Raw genomic sequence first — 24,717 nt, forward strand, 5'->3', positions numbered from 1 at the left:
ATGACTTTTAATCCCTTCTCTCATTTAGTCCTGAGGTTAAAAGGTAGGTTAAATCTCCTTTGGGAGGAGAGATGGTTGGATAATACTGGTGTAGGAATTAATCATAGAAATTCTTATCAGTGGTGAAAATATGCCCTTAGAACAGAATGAGCTGTGAGTGCCAGACCTCCTGGAGGAGAAGGAGCTGTGGCCTCTGCTCCAAGTTCACATGGTGATGCCATGAAGTGCTTGACTACCAAATACTGGACCTGTTTTCAGGAAGGGTTGAAAAGGTGGAGATGCTCATGTTTTGCAGTCAAAGGCAGATTAGTTCTGGACATTATGGGAATAAGTTATTTTGGGAAACAGAGCCCATTAATTATTGTGGATCATTAACAACTAGAAAAGTTGTTCTGGCTGCAGTGGTTCCACCACAGACATGAGTCTGGGCTTTGCAGGTGTTGTTCATCCCAAGGGAGCCCTGAAGAGAAAGGATGGTGGAGCCTTGGATTGCAGGAAGTCTCGTGCTGTTCCCTGTGAGTAAAACATTCACTGCTGTCACTAAAATTAAATTGAATTAATCTCAGGATTATGTTTTGTGTCTGAGAACACAGTTGAGGCAGAACACTGGACATGGTAATGCAGTCAACTTTAAGGTGCTATATTTCTTTTGTCATTAAGCTTTGCAAAGACTGAGCTTCTGGGGCCTGAGAAGCTGGAGGCAAACTGCTCCATCCCACCAATGTGGAACTTGCACTTTGTACCTTTTGCTGCCTCCTGACTGCCCAGCCCTGCTTTAGCATCAGTACAAAAGTGATCCTGTGGCCTCATGTGGCTCCTGCTTACACAGCCAGGTCTTTCACCTGCCTCCTGTGGCACCACCACCCCTTCCCATGTTCCAGGACAACAGGGAACAGAGAGCTGGCATTTAGAGCCCAGCAAACTCTGAGTCAGGCTTCTCCCTGCTCCTGTGGTTTATAACTTTGATCTGGGAGCTAAAAGGAGCTTAGTCCAGCCTTTCTGAGGAAGGCTGGTTATGTTAGAAGGTGAGAGGAGGACAGGTGAAGGATGACAAAGGAGTGAGCTTTTGTTCAAGGCAGACATCTGATTCCCTTGATGTGGATGAGAGCACAGCCCTCTCTGCACAGCACAGGCAGTGCCAGGCAGAGGCTGTGTGCCATCCCTGGCTCTGACAGGACAGGGAGCAGGAGCTGGATTTTTCACCTGTCAAAGGAGAAGGTTTCATGGTAGGAAGGACAGGAAAGGGACAAATATGTGTATCCTTCCTTCTCAAGTTGTCTTTAAACACACGTGGGGGGTTATTAAACAAAAGAAGCTGTGTGGAGGTAAGACATTGCTACACCTCTCACCAGAGGGCTCTGTATTTAGGGCCCAAATTTGCAAACTCAGTCTCAGGTGTGGGTCAGGTAAGAGGTTTGAGAAGATGCCTGTTCTCAGTGTGCTCTGTGCTCATGACAGAACAACTGGCTCGGGGCCTGATTCTCTTTGCTTTGTAGTTAATGCAACACGAACTTCTCTAGAAACTGGATCAGGGTCGTGTAGCAAATCACCTGATTTCACCTCCTGTTTCATTTCTTTGTCTCATCAGCTTTCCTCCTCCCTGTTTTTTTCCCGGTTTTACCCTTGTGGAGGGCTCTGGAATGCACACAAACCCAGCCCAGAGTGAGGGGCTGTGTGAGGAAAGGTCAGGCCAGCCCGGGGCACACGAGGAGCCGGCTGGGCAGTGGAAAGTTACAGCTCTGAGCAGATCCCTGATCCTGCAGGAACTGCCCTGCTCCCTTGGAAACGTGATACCTGCCCAGGAGATCCCGTGTGGAAAAGGCTGAGCGCTCCTGAAAGTGCTGTTCTCATCTGAGGGGAGGAAAAGAGTCTAGGCTGATCTATCACGTCCTTTTAATAAGGGAAATTTGCTTTAATCCCCCTAATCTAAATCTGCTGTTTATGGTGCCAGAGACTGCAAATGTTTTACCAGTGTTTGTTCACTGAAAACTATCATGATAATTTTGCAGGAATAATTTTGCAGGATAATTTTGCAGGAATTTCGTGTGATAATTCTGCAGGAAAATGACAGCAAGCATGACTCCAAATGAGAGAAGTGATGGACAGAAATAGGATGGGCTTTGATAAGAACTGACTTCAGCTTTTAGTCCTTCCCTGTGCGTTGTGTCAGAGCACACGTAGGCAGCCATGCAATAATATTTGCTTGTAGCTATTTATGTTTCACAGGGACATGGAGTGGAAATCAGTGGTAAGTCCTAATGTAAAACTGTCTTTCATCCACAAGAAAGAGCTGTTTGCCCGAATTTCATTTGCTAGACATAATAGGGAATTTACCTTTCTGCTTTCACTTTTGGTAGGAACTCAATCAATGCTGTTTAATTTAATTTTACATGACATTTTAGTAACTCCCATCAAAAAATCTGGGTGAAAGGTCATGACAACAGCCCAGCTATTTAGCACAGTTTTTCTCTAAAGGAATCAGTGAATTGTTTGACCAGAGTGAAGAATTCCCCAATGCCTTGTGAATGAATGTGCCACAGACACAAAGGAGTTTCATTAACTAGTGTGAACCTCCAAAAGAAAAGGAAGTACAGGAAGAAAACCTGGTGAAATGCATGTTACAATTGGAGCTGGAGCTGAGGGTCACACAGCATGTTTTGGGTCTGGTTATTTGCAAAGGATGGGGTTTCCCTTGCTGTAAACTGACTTGTTTTTCTTGTGTTTCAATAGTGCCTCTGAACTCCCATTTTAACAGGTGACAAGAATACTATGACATTATTTTTCTTGGCATAAGAAGTGTGCAGCTTAAATTACTGAGGTATCATTAGTATAATAAGATGTCAGTATCATTATTCCCATTTTTCATTTCTCTTTTTTCTTATTCTGTCCTTGGCTTGTTCAGAAACACTCTCAAAGTGTTCATGAAATGCAGCCTTTGCCACAGTGGATACCAAAGACCTTCCTGCAAATTATGTTAAATTAATTCCTGGTAAATATGGCTTTTCCTCTTTGCACACCTTGTAATGATCCAGTTCTTCAGCAAGTATACAGACTCAATCCACCTTCCCAGTCCTTTCTCCCAGCCATGAATCTCTGGCCATTTACAAAGGCAATGATAAGACAGGGAAATGGTCAGGAATTTGCTGACCTTGGGAACTTGGTGAGACCTAAACCAGCACTAATCTGTCCTGTCTTGAAGCTGAAAGTGGTTTGCCTGTTCTGCTTAGATACAACCAATAATATTCACATATTTTGTGGTGGCTGGAATAGCTGCATCTTTCTAGAAACTCATATCAGGAGAGATAAAAGCTGGAGCAATTCAAAGTTAGTCAGACAGGGCACGTTTTCAGTTCAGGGTGATTTTAAAATACAGGGCACCCAGTGTGGTTTTAAGTACATGGGAAATGCTAAGTGGTGACTAAACTCTGACACTGCAGCAGAGACAATTCAGAAGACAAGCAGTTCAGGTTATCACTGTGATTTACAGCACTGGTCAGAACAAGCTGATAGCAGGTGTTAAAATTAAACTGTATAGATAAGATTTAGCAATGTGCTTCACAAATGTCTTGCAAGCTACTGGAAAGTGGTATTTAAGAGCTGCTTGTGTTACTATTTTGCACACCCTTGCTTTGTGAGAGTTAGCTCTGAATCTAGGAAAGAATGATAACCTTATGCAATAACTGCAAACGTTGTTTCAATGCCTTTATACAGTGCTTCTGTATGAAATTTCAGGCACAAATTCTACATTTAACTCCTCAAAAGGTTCCTTGCTGTGTGTGAATCCTGTTCTCTAACAGCCCATCCAGTTACCTCATGTGGAAAGATAACTTTTGTTCAGCAACCAGATGGCTAAAATGCAAAGAGGAAGATCTCCTTGCTCTCTTCCTTTCTCTTTTGTGGGCCACACAGAAAAATTATCCTTCAATTTGAAAACCTAGTTCTCAGTTCTGGCTGCATTTAGTGGCATCACCACTGATTTTCTGCAGCATTAACTGACTCTAGAAAGGTAAGTCAGCATAGAACACTTAGAGCTGATACTGAAACACGATGCTGAATTAATGCTCCATTAATAAAGGTAAGCAGGAGGATGATCTTTTGTTGCTCTTCAGAATACCTTGGGCAAACTCTGAGAAGGCAAAATCTTTTTCTTAAAGCTCAAACAGCTCAAGATGCCTTCAAGACAAAAAATAAGCAGCAGGCAGATGAGTGTTGCTTTCCCAGTTCCAACCAGACTCCCTGCATGCTGCCAGAGATGGTTTGTGACCTCTGGCACTCCTTTCAATGGGCTTCAGGAGCCAATATTAGCACAGGCTGCTCTCAGAGTGCCTTGGATACTATCTGTGTCCATGGAATTGGTCAGTGTGAGGCTGGCAGGGTGGCAGTGACTTGCAGGGGTTTGTTTAGCATTCCTTGGGACTGCAGAAGGTCAGCTCAGCACTCCCATGACTCACTGCACTTCACAACACTTATGTTTTGGCTGTGGGTTTTCCTTAAAACCCATTCCTGGCCAGTAAAGGGGGCACAGATTAAAAGGATGGCACACTGGTGCTGATTAGGAGTGCTCTGTGACCCCCTGGGGAGAGGCAGAAGGGATCTGCCATCAGAGACTGTAAAAATTGGTCTGAATTTATCTCTGCAGTAAGCCAGTGGTCTGGGGGAAAAAAAAAAAATCTTGCTCAGAGTAACAGATTAAAAAACAACAGTAAAGTAAAAAACTATCTGCATTTGGGTGTAAGACTTTCAGTCTTTTAAACTGCACCCTCACCCCAAGAAAACACCAAGTTTTCTATTTTCTTACTTTTTACTATATCAGGGGCTCGTAGCTTTCTTTTTTTCCCATTTAACTCTAAAATTAATATCTTGACTTTTTAAACAAACAAACAAACAAACAGTTCTTTGTGTCCTTGGAACCAGGAAGGTTGTAGAACCAATGCAGATTTTTTTCCCTGTGTGTTCACATCTCAGGTTTTTTCTCTTCCCTACCTATATATTCCTTAGTTCTTTAGGAATTTCATCACAGTGATGTGGAAATGGTCTTAGGGACATGGTTTAATGGTGGACTTGGCAGTGCTGGGTTGAACTGAATGATCCTGGAGGCCTTTTCCAGCCTAAATGATTTTATGATTCTAGGAAATTCCAAGTGGATTCATGATGTTTGACCTTCCTGTAGGAATACAAGCTATTAGTCCCCTATCCTGCCAACCCCAGTGTGTGGTTAGATTGCAATGTGACACCTGTCCCCTGGGCCTGCTGTGTCACAGGGGTGTTCTAAACATCCCCAAACTTTGCACTGTGGTGGCTGTGGGACAGTGGAGGAAAAAGAGGAAGGTCGGGCATGTCCCGCATCGATAAACCCAACATTTCCAAAAGCCTTGTGGGAGGAGATAGTGATTCAAAGCATCCTGGTTAACTCCCCGTGGCACTGGGAGGGAGCAAAGCCTGGGCTCTGTCTCCTCTTTAACTGGTGCCCGTTGGAACTTTGCTGTTAATTGTAAAGTTTGATCCCCACCCGTGGAGTTTGGTGTTTAACAAACTCTAAAATGGCCGAACCAAAATACAATCACGCAGGACTAATGTGAATTTTGGTGTGGGTTTTTGTTGGGTTTTTTTTTGTTGTTGTTGTTAAAGTACACCATAAAATGTTGTTCTTCAAATCTAAGCTGCTCCCTGTGGGGCTTCACTGCCCCCTCTCTTTCCAGCACAGGGCTGGAGTTGTGCAGCTCCCGGGCACTGAGTGACACATCCCCGGAGAAAGTGCTTTCGGTCCCTGCATTTCAAGCGAGAGCCGCCCGACCCACCCACGTCATTTTGTGCTGAGATCACTCCTGGTTCTGCCGGGGTGATCCTCTTTCCTTCCTCCTGAGCTGCTGGAACACAGGTGGGATTATCACTGCAAAGCATTCCCTTCGTTTTGGGGTGAAAAGCTAAAAAAACCCCTTCATCCCGGTCCACGTCTGTGCTCCTGCCTGACATGTGGTTAAACCTGGGACTGGTGATGTGTGCGTTTTGAAAACACTGGATTTAAGGCACAAATGAGGAACTGCAGCACTGAAAATATATCCCAGCAATTCCAGGAGAAAACAGCTCTCACACCAAGGGATGCAAGTGCAGAAGAAGCATTCACCAGCAGTCAGATCCAAGTAAAATTAAATCCAAAGTGGCAATAGCCCAGGATGAAACTTGATGCTAATTGTACATAAATAGCAGAGGGACTGTCATATGACAGGCTGTGATCAATAAAACATTCCTGGTGGGACTAATCTGCATGTCAGGTGTCCTTACTGGGAAGGAGTGTTGGCACTGCTGTTGTACCTCGCTGTCTCCTGGCTCTGCTGTTGATTCAAGAGTTGTTAGGGATTTATTCCTCACATAAAATTAATTTCTTTTCGCCAAAACAAAGATCTGGACCAAGCAAATGAATTGAACATTTTTATGCAGATTCTAGACACTGCATCTCTAGTTTTGCTCAAGTGATTTCTGTGCAGGAGTCCATTTTTTTGAGGAAAATTGACTTTTTTCTCCCAATAAGAAATTTAAGATCTCTTGGTGGTTACTGGAACACTTGGAAAAACAGAGCTCAGCCTTGGTAGATACTATTAATGCTTTTTTTTCTTTGCACGGTGTCACATGTCTGGAATTGTTTTAAGATACAAATGTTTCGTAGATAAGATTTTTTTTTTTCAACATGGAACAATTTGGTGCTTTTTGTGATCGTATCACAAACATATTAAGACTTTATTTGCTGATTTTTTTTTTAATAGCCCGATTTCTAATTGCTTGCAGCTACAATTATTTCTGAAATTTGACATGGAGGGGTTTTTTTAATTATTAAAATTATGTAGAGTTATATTAAAAAAGAAGTGTCTGTGGTGGCTCCAGAGGAAACAGTAGTACAAGGGTGAAGAGAAAAGATATGTTAATTCCTAGAGAGTGCCAGATGTGTGATTTCATTCAGATGAAGAGGAGGAACTAACCTAAATATAAGGTACCAGGAAAATGGGGAACTGAACTGGAGCCATAAAATATTCTGATAAAGAAAACTTGGTGCTTGTGAGTATTTAAGTGTGAGACTATCAGTGAGTAAAGTCAGTCCAGTCAGATTTATTTTTAAATAAATACTGGATTTTTTTTCCATGATTTTCCAACAACCAAGTTAAAATCTTAATTTTCAAGTGCTTGGAGGGCCACAGAATTGACTGAAAACTGGGACATTATGGAAGGAGGCTGCAGGAATTATCCTCCAACTTGATAAAACCTGGAGCAGCTTCAGTGGCCCTTTAGCACTTGCAGAAGGGCACAAATAAGGCTTGAAGGGAGCTCTGATTTGGGCCAGGCAAGAATTTATCTGGTATTGGTGGAATCCTCATGGAATTATCCAGGTAAATATCTAATTACTGAAGAAAATCTTCTTTTCTTGTTTATACCACCCTCTGTAATTTTCACTGCGAAGTCCCTTCTTTAAGACTAAATTTCCTCTACCTTTTCTTAGAGCCAGTTTCCATTTGGAATCCTGAAGTAGCAAAAGCAAGAAAATCTTTTTCTTTCTTTCTTTCTTTTATTTCAGGCACTGCTGCAGTGTCTGCCCTGGCCCTGTGAGGAGCATCTCAGGGCACAGTGCCTCCCATCAGGCACCGTTCCCAACTTCTTCCTCATCTAACCAAAGGATCCCTGAGCCCTATTTCCTTATTTCCCTTCTCTTCCCAGTCCATTTTCCTTTCCCACCTTCTCCCACTGCTGTCCTGGCATTCTCTTGCCTTTGATATTTATATAGTTCTTCGCTGGAAATGGATTTCTTCTGGAATTTCTTCTGGGAATTGTGTTACACTCCAAGGTGACTTTTCCCTCTCATTACAGCTCTGCTCTCTCTGCTCTCAGCCACCAAAGTCTTGGCTCTGCCCTGGTGGTGTCATATGATGCATTTTTCTTCTTAAACAAGGAATTGCCTTGAAACAAATTGTTATTATTGGCCTCAAATGCCTGACAGTTCCTGATGATGTCACTTTGGGGTCCAGCACTTTCATCCTGGGATGAAATCCTGACATAATTCTGAAAGAGGGATACAGATTAAATTAATGTAATTTGCCTTTTAAACTTTTCATGTGATAATCTGGTTGGAACTGAGGCAATGTTTTGTATTTTTATTGCCTGATTTATGCAGGTTCTTGCCTCATGTTTGATTCAGGTGTTTGTGTGGTGCTGGAAGATGCGAAAGCCTCTCAATATGTTTATTTGCACAGCTTTTTGAGCTTCTGTTTCAGCATTATTAATACTCCTCTAGCAAGAAAACCTCTTTCTAAAGGCTCAGAGGTTCTATTTCATTTGGATAAATGAAATATATATAACATTTAACATATAACATTTCACATCATCTCTGAAGTGCAGCAAGAATGTTTTTCTGGGGTAATTTCCCCCCTTCTTTCTTTAGGAACTGTCATGATGAAGGAATTATGTCAAGTCTCTGCAGCTCAGCCTCAGTCCACTGCATAAACTCCCCTGTGCTATTGGAGAGGGAGGGTTGGTACCTGAATTACAGGTTTTTTTTTTCCTCTGTGAAAGATTGGTTGACTTTACAAATTTCAATAATATTTTTTTAACTGGTTTAAGGAAAGCATTGAGGTTTGTACCTTAGACAAGTGACATTTTAACTTGGTCCCACTGCAGCCCAAGCATAAATAATCTTTAGAGATCAAAACTACATTAACTCCATCCTGAAATGACTTGTGTGAGTACTCACTTCTTCACATTAATATTGCATTGTTTGATTAACCTGTTTTGTCTCCTTTAATTTCTTTGTCTGGACAGCAGGACACAGTGAAGAACGTTTTAGTGGAGTTATTGAAGGTGATGGACCTGACTCATAAGGACTGAAACTCGTGAGTAATCATCATCTTTGTAAAAGTGAGGCCCAACAGAATTGTCCCACCTTATTTCAGCTTCTAGGAGAGGTGAGAATCTGTGCAGGAACGTGGGATCCAGCAGTGATAACACTCCATGCAGTGGAAAAGAATTCCACCAGATCCAGACAGACTTTTTTGGGGGGTGTTTCTTGTCCAGGCCACTGGTGTGGGTGTGCCTCTCCCATGGCCTTTTATTGCCTCCACTGTGAACTTCTCAAGGCAAGAACAGGGGGTTTGGAAACTGCCTGGAATGTTGTGGATATTACTGGAAAAAATGGGAGGAGGGAAAGGATTTCATGGTTTTTAGCATGAGGGAAACTTCTTACCAAATTTGCTGTGGGAAGTGCTGACTGATTTGAAACCTGCTTGTGTTTGACCTGGGATTTGAGTGTGTTAAACCTTAAAAAAAAGGTTGACATGCTGCTGAATTCACCCTTCAGGGGAAATGACTGGGAGGTTGGGGCCTGTTGCTTAACAAGGAAAGAATTAGAGCACAATAAAATCCTGAACATCTTCCCCTTGGGCCTCGGGGCTCCAAATCCTGGGGGAAGGTTTGTTTTTTGCTGAGTGATGGGTGTGATGATGTTGCATTCAGTGCTCAGGGACCAGCTGTTAGTGCTAACCCTGGGATGGGGCTGGGAAGTGGAGGGGAATCCAGAATCCTGAGGAACTTCTGGCTCCTTTCAGGCTTTAAAAAGTCTTTAGAGAAGCACCTTTCCTGCAGCAGTGAGGAAGGCAAGTAGCATCCTGCTGTAACAGCAGGCAAGGCTGGAGCTGTGGTTCTGGGAATGCTCTTGGAGCACGTGGGATGTGGGGCCTTATTTTTGCTTGTGCTGCCTTTGACCACATCCATTTTTTCAGGTAAAGCAGCCTTGGGATTTTATCTATCCTCTCCTCTCTAGAACACATGATTCACTGGGCATTTTTAAAGTAGGTTAAGGGGTTGTCTGCTGCTTAAACATCAAAGTAATGTTGTGACCCAGGACATAAAGTGAGTTTTGAGGCAATTGTGTGATTCCATGTATTTCTCGTGGGATGGACGTGCTCGGTCTGATCAGCCTCTTGGATCCTCCTGCTCCAGTAAATGATCTGTTCTAAGGTTTTGCCACCCAGTTTTAAATGTTGCTGCTTGTTCATGTTATGCTGCAGTTCATTTATTTTGGTCTCTTGCTTGACTGGGACTGCAGCACAGTTCTGACACAACTGGTTGCATCTCAGCCAGGAGAAGAAAAAAAAGTGTTTTCAGATGTCATCACCTTAGTTCAAACAAACCTTAACTCACAGTCCTCAAGTGCTGTTATTTTTGACAAAATAGATGAGATTTGTTGTTAGCTCTTCATTTATACACAAGTCTATGGTGAGAGAAAGTGAATTTATGTGCACATCACCTCTAAATCCTTCTGGCTTAGTTCTTTTCAAAAAACAGGGAAAAAGATACAAGGGAATAAAGTTCAGTGGAGGGGAAAAAACACTGATGGCATGAGGTGTCCATTATACATAGATATGACTGTATTAACTGCTTAATGGTTTACTTTCTCTGAGATTCTGAAAGTTGGCCAGCAAACCTAATGAGAAATTTCCTTTTCACGTTGAGAACTGGAGCACATGTTGTTTATAAACATATTTTATAACACGAGCTGTCGGCCCACTCCAGGTTGTTTTACCAGTCCTGGTTTTTGCATGGCTGGAGTTCTCTTGTTGTAACAGATAGGTCACCTCTGAGATGACTAATGGCACAGAATATTAGAGTGTTTTTTGCCTTGAACAGCCAAGGACAAACCAAAACAAAAGAATTATGAGCAGTCACACCCAGTGGTGCATATTTGTGATCATTACATGCAGGGCACTGCTCTGAAGAATACACTTGGAGTCAGTGTGTTTTTTACAACTTCAGCACTTCTTGCTGTGACCAGAACTGCATTTGAATGTTTTAATATTTCCCATTTCTAATATCTCTTAGTTAAACACCAGTTGAAGGGACATACTCACACAAGACATTTCACTGGGGTTCCATAGACTGCACCCCTAAGCAAGGAGATTTGTTTAAATGGTCACTTGGAGGTTGGGTCCTTCTGTTATATGATATAAGGTTATGAGGTACAAGAATTCCTCACTCATGTGCTGAGCATCCTTGTTTCTCCATGAAAAAAATACTAACCAGAGATTTAATTTATGTTTGCAAAAAAAAAAAAGTATATTAATACATAGTGGAGTGTACTAAACTTTAATGCTGCAATTTAGAATTGGGGGACTGTTTTAAAGTCTGGTGAGTGTGGGATCTCACACTGGCTATAGTGGGACCCTGTTTCAGAGTTCAAACCTTGACATCCCTTCTTTAAAAAGAACCTTTTTTTTCTCCTCTTTGATTTTTGTCCCAGGCCCCAGTAAAAGTGGCGTTCACTGGTCACACTTTGAGATGTGTTTAAGCACAGAGAGGCACCTCAGAGTTTTCAGAACCACTTCATATTTAGGATGTTTTCCCACATCCAAGTCTCTTTGTGCCACATAAAACAAGCCCTGCTGAAAGTGGTGGATTCAAGTGCTTTATACCATTGACTCTCCCTCTTTAACTGAAGAGCTGGAGGCTGTTAGAACTTGTCTCACTTTCAGCTCAGTAATTCAGTGTTTACTTCCCCTGGTCTCCAGGATCCTGGGGAGGAAGCACATACTATGTTTGTAATTTGAGTACCACTCTCTAGCCCTGCTCTTTTTATCAAGACTGACAAGAAAACAGCTTTAGATCGTGGAGGAGCTCTCAAATTTGTTTAGGATGCCGTGTAGGGAGACTCCCTGCCTTTATTTAATGGCATTTGGAGTTTCTAAGCACCAAAATAAATTATTTGCAGGGAAAAGAATGAAATCTGGCTATGATAAATGTGAACCTGAGTTATGTTTAGAATGATGACAGCTCATTTTATTCTCTGTAGATATCATGTTTCTTTAATTTAAATTTTTGACAGATTTTTTTTTAGGATGTGACCTTTTATGTTTGCCATTACTTAAACAAGACAGCTCACTGCTGATGAGGAAAACTGAAGGCTCTGATTTACAATTTGCTCACTGCTCCATTATTGCACTATCTTACATTTACAGGTGTCTAGCAAGAAGTTAAACACTTGAAATGAAAGATTGTTTATAGGAGTAAAGAAAATACCTGCAGAACTTCCCTTTCAGGTGTCTGTGGGTGTGTCTGACAGTTCACACATTTGCCAGATTCATCTCCATCAAGATGATTAATTACAGAGTTTTGATGAATTGTAGTGTGGCCAGAGATGGTAAGTCTTGGTAAATATTACCAAATTTGTGAGGGGTTTCATTGTTATTAGCCTAAAAGTATTAAGAGTTCACATTAAAGCTGCAGTTCCTTTCATGTTAATTTATTTATGCAATTGGAAACTAGTAAGAACTTAAAACCCTGAGAAGTTACCACCAACACAGTAAATACAGTGACACCTTGTTTAAAGAATAATTCTAGCAGTGAGTCCAGTGGTGGGCACAAACACAGGGACTTATTTTATAGGAAAAATATTTTTGCAAACAATCCTGCGTTATTTGAAGCGTGGTAGGTCTGTTCCAGATGCTTTACATTGTCCCTGATATTCCTGGATCTTGAAGTGAAAGAAATACAGAAATAAAAACTAATTCTCCCTATTTTTGGTTGATCTCCTGAAGGTGTGTGTGGAGTCAGCTCCATATGATCACGTTGCCCAGGAAATCAAGGGAGCAGCCTTGCTTTCCTAGGCCAATCAATCCATTGTGAAAAAAAAAAATTCCAGATCCATGAGCATTTTGCCCAAGTGAGGGACTGAGGATTGAACCTCAGGGGCAGCCAGTGCTTTAAACATTGCAGTGAAAAGGTTGTATCCAAGCGGCTTGTAGCCAAAATCTCAGTTATCCTGGCTTTTATATTCCCTGTCAGTGACAAAGAGGGAACACACACAGGCTGGAGGAAGGTAATTGTTGCAGATTAAAGCCCCGTGTGAATAAAAGAGCCATCAAAATTCTTTGTAGTTGCTTGGCGCGAGTTCTGATAACGCAGAGGTCTCTTTTATTATTATTTTAAAACACAGCCACGTACCACAGACTAAACAAAAGCCTCCCGAGACAATGGGGCCGGGCTGTGAGCAGAGAGTGTGTGATTGCTGTGCACAGCTGGAGCTGCCAGGTGAAAACCAGAGGCACCAGGGCTCCCTCAAACAGGAACATTCCCATTTCTACTTATTTTTTTCCTCTTTAACTTCATCTCATGTTTTAGCTGCAGATAAACCTTTGTGGGTTTGCCACGTTTTAGATCTACCTGCTCCTCTTTTGCATACAGAGAAACAGGTTTTTTTTGTTTTCTCTCATCTGTCTCATTGGCAGGGATAAAAAAAAAAAAAACCAACACAATTCCCCTGGTGCTGGGGTCACTCTGCTCAAAAAGGAACAATCATGGAATTTATTTCTTGTAAAACTCACACTGAACAGCATTTTTGGATGTATTGCATGTGAAGCCAACCCTGTGGTAAGTGTTAAGACCTGGAAAACAAGGCAGATGTTCATCATGTTCTTCAGGCTTGTGCTTACAGGACATTTTCTTAGTCATATTTTTCCCTTGCCAGCCATCAAATATTCTGCTGCATTATTGCCTGTTACATTTAAATCCACTAACACTGCTTTCCACAGGTATTGATCCTCCTGTGCTCCCTGTTTTAGGTCCTGCTGTTCCTCTTTGAAGTCACTGAGTGCTCTCAGTGCACACAGAAAATGCAACCAAATTAGGCTTCCACCTGCCCAGTCCCCAAGGAAACATCAACAGTTGGTGATGGGAAGAGGCCTCATTATTCAGAGATGATTACTTTTACTTTGATGTTTTTCAGTGCCTTTGCTGGCTTATTATCATCAACATGATCACAAAATAAAATTCATTCAGGTTAATAATTCAGGTTGGTGGATGCTGCCACTGATTCTGTGTGGATGGAATTCACTGGGATTTGGAAGGTTTTAAGTTACCAAATGCTGAAACACAACTACTAACACAGTATCAGCAACTGCTCTTAAGTGATAAAAAGCCTGAGTGTTATGCCAAAATATGTAAATGCAAGATGTTCCCCCAACAAACTGTTGAAATAAAATGGCAATAAGAAAAATCTCTCAAAGAGAATTTTAAAAGGAAATCATGAAAACATCAACTGGACTCGATTTTTCTCCTTGAATTTCTGCCAAAATCATTCGATTTTCTGTCATTTCCCTTCCTGTCCCATTTCTGATTCCGACAACTGTGGAATTTCCTGCTTTGTTTTTATTTTGCCACTGCAACTAAACCACCCAGCAGCCAAGGTCGTTGTAGAAACCCAAACTTTGAACAAAAACCGTTCCCTCCTGTGTTCGCTCATCCTGGTGTTTCTTGTCCTGTTTCTGTTCCAGCCAGGAGCGTGTATTTTGAATTATCTGCTCTCCTTATTTGAAGAGATCTGTCCCTGTACTCTGATTGCTCCTTGGTGAGTACCCATGCAGAGCCATTTTATTCAGGTTGTGTGATTTTTTTTTTTCTTTCTCCAAACACTTGCAGCAATCCCTGGTACAACTGAAACAGAAATTGGGTGAGAAAACTTCAAACTGGTCCAGAGCTGCTTTAATTCTTGAACTGTGCATGTTCACAGATCAATTCTAGATTTAAAAAACTTTTTCTGTAGCCATTGAGATGTATTTTTCCTGCCACTTTTACTTTTGTTCCCCTTCTCTACCACTTCACCCATCTATAACTGACTGTTTTGGGTGGGTTAGAACTAGTTTTAGTTGCACCTGGCCTCCAGCTCTTCCTGCAGCTACATGAACTCCTGTTCCACTTTTTTCTTCACTGGCAACAGGGATGGTCTTTGGGAATTCCCTTTTTATTCAGTGAGATCCCTGGTTAAATCTGAAAGCAGAGGGGAGGGAATATCCCTTTCAGGTGGTTTCACAAAGACATGATTCCAAAAATCCAACATTTGCTTTAATTGTGAACCTGGGGCAGAGGAGACAAATGTTTTGCACTTCCACTGCACCCACTGGGAACGTTGCTGGCCTTTGTATGGCAAAGTACAACTGAGATGAGCTGGGGAAGTGGATCCTTTAGGGGAGTGGGATCTGCTTTTTTGCACGGAGTGATTGCAAATGAAAGTGTCTGTGTACATCACTCCTATTTAAAAACAGATTTGAAAATTGCTTTCCATTATGTTCTCTGAAATCTGCTGCTTTTCTCCATTACTAGAAGGAAAATTATGTTTATGGTAAGTGCTGAAAAGTGTGTTATTAGCTCTTTTCCTTCTCCATGGAAATTATTTGGCTTTTTACCCTCATCTGTGGGGTATAAGAACACTCTATGGTAATAATAATGATGACTTATTTATTCATCCTTAAAATGTAGTTCTTTCTGTTTGTTTTTTAAGAAGTTATTGAGAAAATAAGCAGAGAATAAAATGTATTTGTTACAATATAGTTTAAATATGGATATTTATCTACCAGTGTTAAACTAACACTTGGGAGGAGGAAACCTTGAAATGTAACTATTAAGAGATCAGAATTTGGAGATTTACACTAATTAGTGGAGTGTAAAATTTAAAGTGGAGAGTTGCACTTGGATAGCGTTTGAAGGAATTTTGAATAGTTGAAATAACACCTGTTTTGGGCAATATTTTATACTGTCAGTTGTTATATGGTCTAGAAAGGACTATAGAATAGAGGCACAGAGTAAGTCTTGAAAATCCCACACAGAGATACTAAACAGCCCTGTGAGCATGTGCTGGTCCTTCACAGCCAAAATTTCACTTTGAGCACCTAAATTTACGTGGCTGCTCTTTTTTGAGTCTGTGTCACTGCTCTCCAAGCGTCTGGGACAAGTGATGACAAGGGATTGTAAAAGCTGGATGAAGAGAATGCACCAAAAAAAAAAGCTGCTTCTGAAAGAGTTTTGGTTTTTAAGTGCTTGGAAATAACAGAAAGGTGTCCTGCTGGGTTGCTGGGCTTTATCAATCACTTGTAAACACCCTTAAGCACTTGGTGCTGAGGAATCAGAGTATTTTTCTTTTTCGGGCTATTTTTAAACACAAAAGATTCCTCTCTGTCTAGCAAAAAAAAAAAATATTTTCAAGCTCCTAGATGTGTTAGAAGGAGAAAACATCAATCTACCAGTTACTGCCTGTGTATTAATTAATGCTGAACAGGTTATTTCCATAACAGGCATGTTTTATTCTTATTCTGTAGAGGAATAGCAGAAATAATTGTGAGTTTTCTTGAATCTGGGGATATGTGTGAGAGGAAGGACTGGGTAGACAAGCTGTGATTCCCCATATCTCAGCTGGGGCCAGCAAAGTCAAATAAGGGAATGAGGGAGAGTGAGAAGTGGCTGATACTGCAGGCACTGCTGCCAACATGAAGCAGAGCAGCCCTGCTAAAGTATCCAGGAATTTGCTTTGCTGGATTTCAGATCCAGGATTCTGCAGCACTGGGAATTGGAGTGTCCAGGGCCTTAATCAGGATGTTTGGGGAGGAAAGGTGAGGCCCCTGTACCTGCTGAAGGCATGCAATGGGAGCTTTTTTCTGGGTACTATAATAGGATTGACATCTTCTACTTCCAAATTTCAGGGCTGATCCTTGGCTGCATTTATCCCAGTTATTCTTGTTTGACCTTCTGGAGCCTGGAGGAGGCAGCTTTTTGGCTCTTTGCCTTGTGTGTCAGGATTAGGAAAAACAGCATCTCCCAAACTCCTCGAGTTCTGGGTGGTGCAACAGAATATTTTAATCACAAGGAAACAGAAAAATCACTGAGCCTGAATCGTTCTGTCATTAAAAAATGGGCTCTGAGAGCATTTTGGTGTGGTTTGTTTAGCTTGAAAGAGGACACTGAGAACTTCTTAGTGCTTGATACAGTTTGAGGAAAAAGGTCTGGGAAGACAGATTGCATTCCTGAGAACTGTGGAAACGATTACATAATTAGACTGTGTTTAATAATTGTTTACAAATAGGCCTTGTCTTATTTTCCAAAACTTGCTTCTGAATTGTTGGCTTGCAGGGTTGTTGTATCTGGTATGAAATAAATGGAGCTGAGCTCGACTTAGGTTTGGTGCTTTATTGTGCTCTAATTGATTCCCACTCCTAAAATGTTGGAACGAGAAGGTTTCCTGAGGTTTTTAAAATAAAACTGTAGGGAGAAGTTAGGAGGAAAAGTTGTGTGAATGACTTGCATTCGTTGCTGACACTTGAAAAACTGGTTTTTTTTTATTTCTAGTAGTCTTTGATAGCATTTATAATATATTCTGAGATACTAGTTTGTTATTTGAAAATGACACCTTTATTGTTTTATGGTAAAAATCTTTCACACTTCAGCAGCCAATCATTTCCTCTTTCCCAGCTTGCTTTTTTTCAACAACTCCCTCTTGCTTGCAGCAAACTTGGAGTGTTTTCTGTCTGAGGGAGAGGAATGGTGTGGAGAGTTGTCAGTCAGGAGAGCATCAGTGGGAAGTGGAGATGTTTAGGGATGGCTCCTGGAGCTGCAGCTTTGCAGCCCTGGGAATAACAAGTGGCAGGGTATCTGATCCAAGATAATGGATGTGCCAGAAATCCTGTCAGGACTGAAGCACAGAGGGTTCCCAGCTTGTGCACCTGCAATTAAATATAAAATTGGATCCTGTCTTTTCATTAAAAGAGGAGGCTGCAGCCCCATCTTATGTCAGAAGCTTGTGTCTGCTTCTGGGTGGAAGAAACATTTTCCCCGTGTTCTGCCACTGAACAGAAAAATCCAGAGGATGTGTAAAAGGAACTGCAAAAAGCAGATAAATATTTAGACTGACTCTGGCTGGGTTTGAAATGGGGTCAACAGGATCAGCCAACTACCATGTTAATGTGTTGAGTTCAACAACACACAAAAATTACTGTGCTAGAAAATTAAAAGCTGGTCTCCAAATAGCTCTTATGTATTCAGCATCAGGCAAGAAGGGGAAAAAATCCAAATTAAACAATGAAGTGTTTCTCACCCAAAAAAGTTATTCCATGGCATTTTTTACTACAAACAACATGAGCTGATTTTTTGAATCATCACCAAAGTACAAGCCTGTGTCTGCATGTGAGACTGGGTTTGGTCCCAGCTCCAAATTTCAGTAAATTACATATTAAATTGAGGTGTGTGGGGTTTTTTTCTGAATTTATTGCCACATATTGAATTTCTGCTGTCTTTAAATTCTGTATCTTCAACTGGGAATTCTGTGACAGCAAGAAATGGATGAAAGGAAGAAGTTTGGGGACAACAGGTAATTAAGGAGGCACAGACACCTTCCTGCCCCTCTTCAGGAAGCTCAGTCTCATCTGGTGTAATTTGGCTTTTTGAAACATTTTCCAGTACTTACAGGGTGAAAGATATTTTGGTTACCATATCTGGAAAACACTGGGATGAAAATTACTCTGAAAAGCCCTTTTAAGTCCTTTGCAAGTGAATTTTTTCTTTGTCGTATCCCCAGAAAACGCTGTGTAAGGGAATATTTGCACCTGCTGTGTCTCCCATAACTATCCCAAACTCAGCACTGGATTTTGTGTTCCTATTTTTAAAAGCCATCTTGCTAAATAGACATAGGGAATGTTGCCTTTGGAAGGGGAAGTGAGCAGCAGTGCAGCATTAGGGAAGCACCGTGAATGTGGCTCCTTACATCAGCTGAGAGAGAGTGAGAGGAGGGAAATAAGAGGAGTGAATAAATCAGCATTTTGGGTGCAGGACACTGACTTTTTAAACTCTCCTAAAGTCTCTTTCATGTATGAATCACCTGAGGGGCAGCTGGAAGCATTTCAGAAAGAATTTATCCTTAAGATGGAATAGTTAAAGCAGAGGGAAAACACCCTTGGCTTGCAGGCTCTGAAATAAATGCCTGCAAAAATAGATGGCAAAGCAGGGATATTGCAGGGAATTGCAACCAGACTTGTGGGTCTGCTGCCAGCTTTGGAGGCCGTTTATAGAAGCTTGGCAGCCCTGCAGGAAAAAAGAGCCAAGGAGTTGTTACAGCTTTCGAGAAAGCAGGGAAAACAAAGAGGAGGAAAAGCCCTGCAAAGCTCCTGTTTGGACACTCTGTGTATGGTTACACTGAGGATGTTTGGGCAAAGAAAGGGAAGAAAAAAAAAGAGTTACAACTTAGTGGTTCCTTCTCCCCTCAATCTTTCTTTAATAATTCAGCAGCAACGCACTGCAGGGCTTGTCTGTGCTTAAACCTGCCTGGTTTAATTAAGCTGGGCATTTAAATTGATGTTAGAATACCTGAGTGTGTGCAAGGATTTAGTGCTTTGTGTGAGTTTTTGCACCCCTGTGAACTACAGAGCAGATTTAACCGAATTGATGAATATTCCCAAATGTATTTGGAGAGTCTAAATTACCAGCCTTTCACATTCTCTCACCCAGTGTGTGTAAATGTTCTGTTTTGGGAAGTGTGTCGTGCTGACAGTTCATTTGGGATTATTCATGGCTGTGGAGATTCATTCTGAAACTGTGTAAGCAGCAGGAAGTCTTGTTCTGTCTTGATCTTTGAGCCTTTTCTTGATTTATGTTGACTTCTGGGGAACCAGGCTGGAATTCCTGGGCAAAGGAACTGCTTATGTTTGACTTTATCTGTGTGCATATAGAGCAAACCAATCTGGAATCTGTCATTGATTTCTCCCCCCCTCAGCATGAGACTGGCAAAATTGCAGATTCCTGCTTGGCAAAATACTCATAATGATGTCAGAACACACAGGCACCCACCCCATTTATACAGATATCACAAAATGAAGGAAGTGGTGGCTACATTAAGTGAAGTGGCTTTTTGGAGAGAAAAGCAATAATGAATCTAAATAAATGATACAGAACTCCTCTAAAAGGATAATAAAAATATAAGAGGGTTGCAGCGCAGGGTATTTCAATGCCGTGATTTAAGAGTGTGAATCCATATAAGAATAAATATTTAGGGCTGGAAAGCTGTAGTTGCAGTGAATGTTATTGCTTGAGAGCAAATGTGGAGAACGTGAAAAAGTGCTCAGCACTTGTGAATCTTGTATTTACACACGAAGAGAGAGTTTTATTTATAACAATATGGGCTGATTTTATGCCTGTTTGTAGTAATACACAGTAACGCACCCAGTGTTAACTAATAAAAGGACATAATGCTTTAGACTGCAGATGCACAGCAGGATGTGCATCCAAAAATAGAGTAGGTGAAAGCAGCAGCAGCAAATTCCTTCATCTGGGTGGTATGAGCAGAGTTACTTCAGTGTGCAGGTGAGGAGCAGATCTTCATCTCCTCCACATGAACGGGCTGATTTGACCCGAGGCCATTATTTGCTTTTGCTTGTTGTATATTTATTTAACGAGCGTTTCGGGAGGGAAATTGAGAGGAAAGCAGCTGTGAGAACTTGATTTTGTTTTCTAAAACTGTTCCAGGCCGGTCTGCCAGCCCCGTCAGAAATGATCACCTCACCGGTGGTTTCCTTCAATCGCCAGCAGAGCTGCTCCAGAGGAGGTGTCTCATCCAGTGGAAAAGGCACCATTCACTGCTTTGGGAAGCAGCTCCACGTTTTACTTCCCCACAAGGTAACTCCACACTCGGGCTGTCTCAGGACTTGGAGCAGACCTCAACCCAGATCATGGAATGCAGAAAGCAGCTGTTTTGCCTATAAATAAAGCAGGAGCCTCTTCTCCTGAGAGGCTTTTTTCACAGATAGGCTGTAGAAATGAACTGTCACTTTAACTGCCGGTGCCCCAAGTCAAAGTATGTGGTAGTAGCAGGACTCACATTCTGAGGGGTGAGAGTCACTCGGGGGTCAGGTTTCAGCCTTATCGGTGTCACCTTATAGTGAAGCCACTCGTGCTGCAAGAGTTAAATCTGTCAGCCTTTCTGCTCCTAATCCCCGCAGTGCCAGAGGTTTAGAACTTGGGGAGAAAGCAAAACTCCACTGCACTCGGCCAAAAACATCCCCACGCATCAGTGATTGTTGTTTCAATCCGTTTGTCGTTCCAATCCTGTCATAAAGGCTTAAATATTTTTTCTTATACAACTTAGCAGAGAATTTTACTGTGGGGAGAAATACCTGTTTGATCTACTGGATTGATTTTTTTTTTTTTTGGCTTCGTTTTGCGTTGTTTGTTTTGTGGTTTGCTTTTGGTTCGTTCTGTGTGGGTTTTTTTTTCCTTCTTTTCCATGTGAATCCAGCGGGAAGCAGCCGTAGGAATGGCACTGCTCTGTCAGCTGGCTCAGTCCCTGGTGACAGTCTCTCCAGGGTGGCACTGCCCAGCCCTTGGCACACACCAGCACCAGGTAACTTCCTGCAGCGGTGCCACCAATGGAATAATGGGAATATTTGTCAGAGTGGGCCAGTGGGGCAACAAAGGGGCAAAATCCACTGAGCATTTGTAGCACCTCCTTAACGCACGTAATTGATTTAATTAGCCCCCAAACAAAGAGCTCCCACTTTCCGTTCCCCTCCCCTCTAATCCCCCGTTATCAGGCACGGAGCAGCCCGCACTTGGCCGTTCCTGCTGGTGGAAAACCAGCAGTTTTCCTCATCCCAAAACAAAAGCAGGAGCTCTGAATGGCTGCGGCGTTTGCTCGACTCCAGCCCAGCTCTGCCCCGGCCTCGCTGAACCTGAGCAAGCCGGGGCAGGAATAAATCCGGCGAAATTCCTGCTAGACCCGCCCAGCGTGAGGGGGAGCAGCCCGACGCTCCCTTTTCCCTGCCGTCCCTCCAGCCCTGGGATTGCAGCGACTGCTGTCGGAGAGGGATGGGCAGCAGCCAGCCCCTGGAGCAGGGATCTGCCTCACGCTCTGCCCCAGCCTTTCCAGGGGCTGGAGTTGGTGTCATCCCATCTCCTGATTGCTTGGCTTGAAGGGAGGGGAGAAGCTTTGAACCCTGAGCATCACTGTCCCTTTTCCTGAGTGGCAGCTGGAGCAACTGGAGACTGAAGATTAGGGAAGTTCCTTTTAAAGGAGCTGCTCCCCACTTTTTTGGGTTAAGGCACAACTCTACCCCTCTGTACCTGTTCAGAACTTCTCCCCCTGCCTTCATTCCGAGGTATCAATGCCCCATCTGCCAATTCTAAAAATAAAGGGAGAAATATTTTAATTATATTTAATAGGCCTTGGCATCCTTGTATTTCCTTTGTGGTTTCTGAGATTTTCCATTCCCTTGGAGGAAAATTTGGGGCATTGGAAGTAGGCGACTTTTAAGGTCCCTTCCAGTCCAAACTGGTTTATGATTCTGTTCCTGTGATTTCTCTGTCCAAAACTATAACCCAAATCTTCCTTCTCTGCCTTAAGAAAACCAACCAAGCAATTCACAGTTGATGTTTTTCTCAATTAAAAAACCCCAAACAACGTCCAAACAAAAATAAGCCCAACCCCACAAACTACACCAAAAGAAGTACTTTGACCACAGTGGCTGTTCACAGAGGCAGCTCTAGTTAGGCTTTAGTCCTAAATGTTATATTAGTAGCTAAAATTTTATATTAATAGCAAAAAAAAAGTTTCTTTAAGCTTTTTTTTCTCAGTTTAGCCAATCATTTAGTTCTCAGAATGCAGCTTACACGCTGGCAGCCCAGTCTCCAGGGCTGTGATTTCTATTTGTTAACAGAGCATTTATTCTGTTATTTCTGTGACAAAAGACCCCCCCCTTTCTCTGACACAACCTCTTCTGTCAGAGGTGTTAATGAAAGCACTTTTCTGATTACAGTTCTGCCGCATTGGTCAAAAGGGTCTTTCAAACAAGTCTAATCTCCTCCCAACAAGGCGAGGAGAAAATGGGCCAAATTTCTCCCAGGGCACATTTTGCCACGGCGAGGGGGGATTGTTTAGTCCTTAGTTCTGTGCAGCTGGGTCCAGCCAGACCCCTTCTGTGGGACAGGTTCCCTGAGCAGACCCTCTGCTGAGGGGGGCAGATGTTGCCTTTCTTGTCTGGTCGAGAGAGGATATTAAACGTTCTCCCTGCTGGCCCTGGGCAGGGCGTGTGCACAGCCAGACAGCAGAGACAGGGCTGGGAACTGAGGGGTGAAAGGATGCTCTGGGGATAAGGGAAATGGGCATCTGCAGGCCTGGAGGGAAACCTGCCAAAACCTTTCTCTAGGAACTGCAGGGATTAGCTAAAAATCAATAACAAAGGCGGTAACCAGGGGAAGGAAAAATACATCTTCGAGGGAAGCCAAATTCTGAGAGAGCTCCGTGAGAGCAATCAGGGCAGGATTTAGTGTAATTGGGAAGCAAATCAGATTGAGGAAAATTGTTTTAAAAGGGACCCTTAGCTGGCAATAAGGACCATATGTTCTTTCTTATCTCTGCAGAAATATCCTACTGGTTTTTTCAGCGTGTTGACTCCTGTGAGAAGCTGCCACAGTCGGGATTTTTAGCATCTACAAATACATTTGTCAGGAAAAGAATAAACTGCTCTAAATGAGCTGCTTCAGTCTTGGTGGCTTTAACCTTATTTCCCCTCTGCCAGTCTGTGAAGTGTGTCATTGTTTTAATCTGTCACGCACAGGACTGTTGGGATAAATTTCCTGAAGTCGGTGGAACTCAATCCTTTTACACCAGAAGAGATTTTGTCTCTTCATCTGTTGCTCCACGTTCTCCCCAGCAGATGGGCTGTAGTGATGATGTCACCTCACCTCCTGGCACTTCAAAACACTCCTTTGGTTTGTGTGTGTGTGTTTTAGCACTTTATCCTTCTAGAAAAGCAGTAAGTGCTCTAAACACTGAAATCTTATCTTGTGCCTGGTGTGCTGCTTAAATCAGGAATATCAGCTGCTGAACAGAGCTCTTTAATTATGTTATTTAACACTACCTAAATAATTGAATCTGGGTAGGGCTTCAGAAACACTGACTTTTATTTCATCTCTAGGGGCAGGATTTGTACTCACCTTATTTCATTGCAGTGTCCAGGAACATCGGCCTGCAGGCTCTTGTGTGCTTGGATTCAAAACATGAAAAATATAGGAAATATTTCTACCTCCTAATAACAGGTCACCTTCAAGGCATTTGTGTAGCCTCTTAAATGTCTGCTTCCATAGATTAAACAGGAGTGTTGACCCCATAGCTGGTTTGTGTAAGCTTAGATTTTGTTTTGGGAGGCATCTACATGCTGGTAAAAAATCGTCAATTAATCTCACTTAGAAGGGGCACAAGGGAATGTGGGGTTTTTATTGTATTTTATACCTGACTTTGTTCTCAAAGGGCTGTGTGATAGTGGGCAACTTGGTATCAAATCTAAAAAAATTCAGCAAGTAGAAGTTTGAAGACAAGCTGTGTCATCTACCCTTGAGTTTTCCCAGATCTGTGCCATGAGCACTCTTTCTTTCCTCCCTCTCTCCAGTATTTCTTTCCAAGGTTATTAAATTAAATGAATTCCAGCCTTTCCATGGCCTGATGCTTCCCATTTTGTCTCTTCCCTGGCTTGCTGTGGCCCATCCTACAAGAGTATCCTTGTCTCCCTCTTAACCAGCTCCTCCTATGAAGTGACTGGTAAGAAAAATGATTCTTCTAAATAAAGATAACAAAGTAGATCTAATCTAAGACAAATGCCTGGTGAGCAGAGAACTGGTCTTGCTGTTGCATTATATCTCATTTTAAACTCTGTATCTTTGTTTTTACAGAAGTCTCTCTCTTTAAGCTTTGCATGTCAGCCAGGCTGGGTTAACAGATGCACACTGACTGTGCCATGTTTTCCTTAATTTCTGGTACCCTCAAATTACTTTCACTGTTCAAAGGTTGAAGAATTTATTTCTATCTTCCTTTTAATGTGCTTTGTGAGATCTAATCCAACTTTACTACTGGGAAGTCTTTTATTATTACACTTCCTTATC

At 42.2% G+C, this 24,717-nt stretch overlaps 1 long non-coding RNA gene across 2 annotated transcripts; it reads left to right on the forward strand.

The window, feature by feature from the left end:
* Positions 1-6,313: 6,313 nt before the first annotated feature.
* LOC127473249 (uncharacterized) lies at positions 6,314-24,219 on the forward strand. Of its 2 annotated transcripts, XR_007905332.1 has the most exons (7): positions 6,314-7,379; positions 7,565-7,831; positions 8,803-8,873; positions 14,304-14,377; positions 20,311-20,460; positions 21,080-21,184; positions 23,397-24,219. It is a non-coding gene; the product is annotated as an uncharacterized LOC127473249 (long non-coding RNA). The 2 variants fall into 2 exon arrangements; XR_007905331.1 differs by lacking the exons at positions 6,314-7,379; positions 7,565-7,831; positions 8,803-8,873 and adding an exon at positions 13,238-13,401.
* The last annotated feature ends 498 nt before the right edge of the window (positions 24,220-24,717 follow it).

This window comes from Manacus candei, unplaced genomic scaffold (genome assembly GCF_025592945.1).
Source record: "Manacus candei isolate 608988 ecotype Guabito, Panama unplaced genomic scaffold, ASM2559294v1 h1tg000035l, whole genome shotgun sequence".
NCBI lineage: Eukaryota > Metazoa > Chordata > Aves > Passeriformes > Pipridae > Manacus > Manacus candei.